We start from the raw sequence: 7,274 nt of genomic DNA, 5'->3' as shown, positions 1-7,274 counted from the left end.
TTACAAACTTTCCCGTTTCTCAAATAACTGTTCCTGTACTTAAGACAGAAAACCCTTCAATATACACAGATGTACAACAGCTAAGGGAGAGAAAGGAAATGGGAAAATGTCAGGAATAGGAATTAGGGAATGGATCCTCTATTTGGGAAGATGAAATGAAGGGACTAAACCCTTCAATTCCACCAATAACTATTCACAGAAACATGCAGCCGTTTGCCACATCATACCTGTGCCAGCACTTTGAAAAAGGTATCCAATTAATTCCATATCCTGGCTGCTGCTTTATGCGTATGCAAATTTTAACTGTCTAGTAATGTATCCAATTCCCTTTTGAAAGTTTTTATTTAATCTTTTTCCAACGGCCGTTCAGGAAATGCATTCCAGATCAGAATAAATTGCCATGGAAAGAGATTTGATATCCTATCTGCTTCTTTTGTCAATCATCTTAAAGCCAAGTTATTATATTTTAATAACTTAGTTAAAATGTTTAACAAGGTATGTTCTGGCAATTCTATTGTAACTCTGTCAACTTTTGATCGTTGCAATATCTTTGTCAACGATATCGTGTTCCAGGCACTGTCCTCTATCAAAGCACCAACATCTCAAACAGAAATTCAAACTAACAATCTCTTGAAAAGTCTCAAATAATGTTTACAAAGAGGAATTGAATTACCACCTAAAATATTAAACTGAGGATCGCAGATATTGTCTGAATCTATTGACCATTTGGTTTATGACTGCTGCTCTGTCATGTGCAGGACAGTGTTGCGAAGTTGGGTAGAGTATTTGTGAATTGGAAGGCAGGTCGTTAGAATTTGATGTTTGTAAAATGATAAGGCGGGGAATGAGTGTGTGGTCCCTTTAAAAGATTATTAGTTTTAGGCTTGGACATTTTAAAATGTCTGCAGGCAGCAGCAGATGCACAGAGTTCTTAAAATTGAAACATTATATCAAAATGCTATACTGTTAGAGTTTTTGCCAAGTTAACTGGTTTTTGAATTTAGTCAATTAAATTAAACCAGGCCCTAGATTCCAAAACCCAACTAAATTTAAATTTATTGGTTTGACAACCTAGGACCAATCCTACTGTAAGAAATTAATTGGTCATCAAGGGTATAAAAGAAGAGGTCATTTGAAAATTGGGGTGAGTGTCAACTGTCATCTGCCAAGAGTACAGCTCTCACAGAATTCTCTAAGCTCTCAGAAAATCATCACCTAAACTAAAGATACAGCAGCACTCTTAGCTAGCAGTCCAGAGACAAGAATTCAACAGAGAAAGGTGTTCCTGACTGAGGATCAGTGAGATGGCATGGAACATTCCAGAAGACTTAATCTAGCTGTAATTTTGAGAGCCTATGTTTTAGTTTATTTTTCTCATTACTTTGATTTATGTAAGTGGGACTTGTAAAATTTATTGGAATTTATTGGAACAGCATACCATTAGAATTTTGTTATTCAGGAATAGTTAGTAGTTAAGGAGGAATTGTTAGTAGTTCTGTTAGTTCGTTTATTGTTAGCGTTAGATAAATAAATTGTTACTTGTGGATTATAAAGTGAGTATCAGGGATTTCTTTCATTTAATCCTTCCTTTATGACAGATGGGGTGGGTGGAAGTGAGAGGCAGGTTATATCAACTTTCACACTTCCTTTAACAGATTAGGAGGCAAGACGAGCTTCTCTGGATGTTTCGGTTTTAGTTATCAGAGGGGGGTCGACCTCTCCTTCCTAACACATTGGTGGCTCAAGTCCGGGGTCTGGCTAGTTCGTGTATGGGAACTGAATGGATTTGGACAGATTTGGACAGATTTGAACAGATTTTGGGTACAAAGGTCCCAGCAGATTTAAACAGATTTGGGGATTATGGTCCTAGATCTTTAAAATAAAACTCAGGTAGAAGTGGAAAATCTGTTTAATTTTGGTTACTTGTGGTTGGTTAAATCAAAAGTGAGGGATTGACACTTAGCAATGTTAAGAGGTTCATAGATTTATTTCATAGAATCCCTACTGTGTGGAAACAGGCCCTTCAGCCCAACAAGTCCACAACGAACCTGAGAGCATCCCACCCAGACCCATTCCCCTATAAACTACCTAATCTACACAGCCCTGAATACTACGGGCAATTTAGCATGGCCAATCCACCTAGCCTGCACATCTTCAGACTGTGGGAGGAACCCGGAGCACCCGGAGGAAACCCACACAGACAAGGGGAGAATGTGCAAACTCCACGCAGACCAAGGGCGGAAATGAACCCGGGTCCCTGGCGCTCTGAGGCAGCAGTGCTAAGCACTGAGCCACCGTGCCACTCAAAGCATACTGCACCTGGTATTCCCAGGCGGTCTCCCATCCTAGTGCTAACCAGGCCTGAGTATGCTTAGCTTCCAAGATCGGTCGTTTTCAGACTAGTATGGCCTTAGGTTTTGGGGTTTGAGGATGTTTCCCAACTTTGCCAAGAAAATTTAGAAAGACAGAGAAAAAATATACTTTTGGACTCAACAAAGAGGCTAGATTTGGGTTTAACTAGGGATAAGAGGAAAGCTGAAATTGTAAGGGAGTTAGTCAAGCATGTAGGTATACCAGAGAAACAGGCAAGTGCAGTAGAGATAGAAAAAAAATGTGAAAATTCGACATTTGGAGTTAGATAGGGGAAAAGAGAGAGAAGAAAGGGAACTGAAACAGTATGTATTATGGTTACAAGCAGAGGAAAGAAAAAGAGAAAGGGTGCAAGAGAAGAAAGGGAGAAAGAGAGTTTGAAATTGGAAGTTGCAAATTAAACAGGAAAGTCAATTTTGAAAAATGGAAATGAAGTTAGAAGTTAGGCTTAGTGAGGAGGAGCGTGATGATGAGCAAACCCATTGCAGTCAAACTCCTGGTCCAGGGATATATACAAATAATTACAATAAATACAAATACAAATATCAAAACATTACCAAAATTTGATGAAAAAGATGTAGAAGCCCTTTTCATTTCTTTTGAGAAATTGGCTAACCAGATGAATTGGCCAGAGACTGTGTAGGTAATCTAATTCAGACCAAGTTGGTAGGTAGGGCTAGTGAGGTGTTTGCAACGCTGTCAGATGAGGTGTCAAGAGAATATGGAGAAGTAAAACAGGCCTCAGGTGTTTCCACTGTAATAGATGGGGGGACACAAAGTCACAGTGCTGGTGGATTAAGAGAGGCACTGGGAAAAAGGATGGCCAATTCATCTGGTTATTGAGAGATTTGGGAGCTGGTCAGTCTCTAATAGTAAGAGATGAAAGTATTTGCACTCCTCCTGAAATGTTACCCAAGAAACTGATAATCTGTGGAATAAATGGAGGAAGATTTAGCGTACCCCGATGTAAGATAAGGCTGGAAAGCCCAATCAAGACTGGGGAAGTGACAGTGGGAGTGATTGAAAAAGTGTCTATTCCAGGAATACAGTTTGTTCTTCGAAATGACCTAGCCGGACCAAAGGTGGGAATGATGCCCACTGTAGTTGAGAAGCTGAAAGAAAACCAGGGAATTGAAGAGTTAAAAGAAAAATACCCCGGAATTTTTCCAGACTGTGTGGTGACAAGATACCACAGTCATAAGTTAAAGCAAGAGGGGAAAGCCAAAGAGAAAGACAAAGGAGTTGAGGTCCAACTAGCTGACATCCTGTTTGACAAAATGGTAAAGGAAAAAAGTAAAGGTGTTTAGTTCTGAAAAACTAATGGAGTTACAACAAAAAGATGAGACAATAAAAGATTTATATCATAAAGCTTATTTGGAAAAGGAATCAGAATGTATTCCAGAATGTTATTACATTCAGGATAGAATCCTATGCTGGAAATGGAGACCTTGGCAGGTTAGCGCAGTGGAGAAATGGGCAGGAGTGCACCAGATTGTATTGCCAGTAGTGTACAGACAGGAAGTATTGCAGGTAGCACACAAATTACCTGTAGGAGGTCACCTAGGAGTGAGGAAGACTCAGGCTAAGATACAGAAGCATTTCTATTGGCCTGGATTACATAAAACTGTGGTTGAATTTTGCCATACCTTTCATACATGTCAGATGGTAAGATTGCCAAGGCAGTAATAAAACCAGCACCTTTGCTGCCAATTCCTGCATTTGAAGAACCTTTCATGTGGGTTATGATTGATTGTGTAGGATCCCCCCCTTAAAACCAAAAGTGGAAAACAGTATTTGCTAACAATAATGGATGTGTCTACCATATTTCTGGAGGCAATTCCATTACGGTATGTCAAGGCAAGAAAGGTTGTGGAGGAGTTGCTCGCTTTCTTTACCCATTATGGATTACCCGGGGAGATTCAGCCAGACCAAGGGTCCAATTTTACTGCCAAACTATTTAAGGTGGTCGTAGATAGTTTAGGCATCCAACACTTTAAATCAAGTGCTTACCATCCTGAGTCCCAGGGAGCACTGGAAAGGTGGCATCAGACCCTAAAGCTATGCTGAGGGCTTATTGCCAGGATTACCTGAATGATTGGGATAAAGATATCCTATTTCTATTATTTGCTATTAGAGATGCTCCAAATGAATCGGCTCCGTTTACTCCATTTGAATTGATATTCTGTCATGAAGTAAGAGGTCTTTTTAAAATTAATTGAAAAGTTGATAAGTCCGAAGTCAGAGATCTCACAGTTGGATTATGTATCTGAGGTGAGAGAAAGATTAAACAGAGTAGGTAAATTAGCTAGGCAACATTTGAAGGTGGCACAGCATCTAATGAAGCAAGAAGCAGATAAGAAATCTAAAATTTGCCCGTGGGAACAAAGTATTGGTGTTGTTACCAGTGGTAGGAGATCCCTTCGAAGCAAGGTGCAGTGGTTCCTATCAGATTGAGAAGAAGTTAAGTTAGATGAATTATCTGGTAAAGATGCTAGATAGGAAAAAACTTTACTGGGTATGTCATGTGAACATGCTGAAACATTATTATGACAGGGAAAGGGCACCAGCGAAACAGGTATTAGTTACTGCCACTCAGAGTGATGAATCAAATCCACATGTTGAGGTTGGTTGGCTCGCCGAGCTGGTTTGTTTTTTCCGCAGACGGTTCGTTACCGTGCTTGGTAACATCCTCAGTGCAGCCTCTGATGAAGCGTCGGTGTGTTTTCCCGCCTGGTTTTTAAACTCTGGGGTCCGTTGCGATGGATTACCTCACTTCCGGGTTTCCCCTGTAGTGGAATGTATATGGGGTCAAGTTCAATGTGTTTATTAATAGCATGCTTCGTGGAGTGCCATGCTTCCAGGAATTCTCGTGCTTGTCTCTGCCTCGCCTGTCCCAGGACCTTGGTGTTGTCCCAGTTGAAGTCGTGGTTCTCCAGGCGGGAAAACACACCGACGGTTCATCACAGGCTGCACTGAGGATGTTACCAAGCACGGTAATGAAACGTCTGCGGAACAACAAACCAGCTCGGCGAGCCAACCAACCTCAACACCCACAACCCGAGCTACAGATCTACTCCAAAACCTCAAATCCACATGATTTCGATTTTGATCTGCCTCAGAATTAATTGAATAATGAGGAACTCCTTAAAGAATGGGACAGGGTAGTAAGCTATCCATCTCAGGAAAAGATAACTGAATTGAAAGACTTCTTGCAACACTATGAGGACATATGCAGAAATAGAATGGGGAGGACTAATACTATAGTACATGAGGTGGATGTAGGGAATGCTGTTCCGATAAAACAACACCCTTATAGGTTTAATCCTCTCAAAGCAGCACAGGTACAGATGCAAGTGAAAGCGATGCTCCAAGAAGACATTGTTGAGCTGAGTCAAAGTGAGTGGAGTTCGCGAAACGTGTTGGTTCCCAAACATGACAGTATTCAACAATTCTGCGTAGATTATTGGAAGGTTAATGCCATAACTAAATCAGACTTGTGCCCAATTCAAGGCTGGAGGACTGTCTGGAAAATGTTGGACAAGCCACTTACATCACAAAGTTGGACTTACTTCATGGTTACTGGCAAGTACCTTTGTGGGAGAGAGTGAAAGAAGTTTCTGCTTTTGTAATCCCAGATGGGCTATATCAATTTAAAGTAGTGCCCTTTGGAATGAAGAATGCACCAGCCATATTTTAAAGACTTATGAACAGAGGTGTGGCAGGATTGACTATTTGAGCTGTCTATATAGATGACTTAGTGATCTTTAGCCACTTGTGAAAAGATTGCATGGCGCATTTGGCAGAGCTTTTTGACAGACTACAGAAGGCAAAGTTGGTCATAAATTTGGTAAAAACAGAATTTGTAAAGGCAGAAGTGACGTTCTTATGGCACAACATTGGACAAGGAAGGATGACACCGAGGAACGTGAAGACGAAGACCATTGAGGAATTTTCAAGACCATCCTCGAAGAAAGAGGTGCTACGATTTTGGGACTGAGCAGATTCTTTCGGAGGTTTGTACCAAACTTTAGTAGCATGGTGGCACCACTGATAGATTTGTTGAAGAAAAACACAAAGTTTTGGTGGACAAAACAATGCCAGGAGGCATTTGAGAATTTAAGAGCAGTGTTAACCACCATTTTAGCCATGCCAACCCTTTAAAGTCGCTATTGACATAAGTGATGTAGGGGTTGAAGCTGTGCTGTTACAGGGGGATGATTGTGGGATTGAAAGGCCAATCGGTTATTTTAAAAAAAAACTCAACATCCACCAGAGAAAATATTCAACTGTTGAAAATAAGTTATTGAGTTTGGCACTGGCCTTAATGACATTTTAATGTTTATGTTGTAAACAATATATTGGAGATGGTTACGTACACTGATCACAATATGTTGACATTTTTGGAAATATTTAAAGACAAGAACACCAGACTATTTCATTGGAGTCTTACGTTGCAAGCATTTATATTACAGACTGTACATGTTGCAGGTCGTGAAAATGTAATTGCAGATGCGTTATCACAGGTTTGAAGGGAAAATGTGTATATAGGATAGAAATGGTAATGTTCAATGTTATTTATATATATATATATATATAGAATTAGTACGAAATGTGGAACTCCAGATTAATGATCTATGGATTTAGTAATAATGGTGTTAAGATTTAGAGAGAAAAAAAAAGCCATCTTTTCATCATGACAGTTCATTTTTTTAAGGAGTTGTGTATTGCAAAATTGGATAGAGTATTTGTGGATTGGAAGGCAGGACGTTAGAATTTGATGTTTGTAAAATGATAATGGGGAACAGTGTGTGGACCTTTTTAAAGGATGATGCATTTTTTAGGCTTGTAGATTTTAAAGAAAATGTCTGCAGGCAGCAGCAGATGCACATTCTTGAAATTGAAAC

At 39.9% G+C, this 7,274-nt stretch overlaps 1 protein-coding gene across 3 annotated transcripts in view; it reads right to left on the bottom strand.

Moving 5' to 3' along the window:
- The window catches only part of klhl21 (kelch-like family member 21), a 129,562-nt gene that overhangs the window by 13,860 nt on the left and 108,428 nt on the right, over positions 1–7,274 (bottom strand). The gene's annotated exons all lie outside the window — the stretch shown is intronic.

This window comes from Rhincodon typus, chromosome 31 (genome assembly GCF_021869965.1).
Source record: "Rhincodon typus isolate 14 chromosome 31, sRhiTyp1.1, whole genome shotgun sequence".
In the NCBI taxonomy this organism is placed as follows: Eukaryota; Metazoa; Chordata; class Chondrichthyes; order Orectolobiformes; family Rhincodontidae; genus Rhincodon; species Rhincodon typus.
Note: the sequence above shows the minus strand (reverse complement) of the source record. Positions and strands in the feature narration are given on the sequence as shown.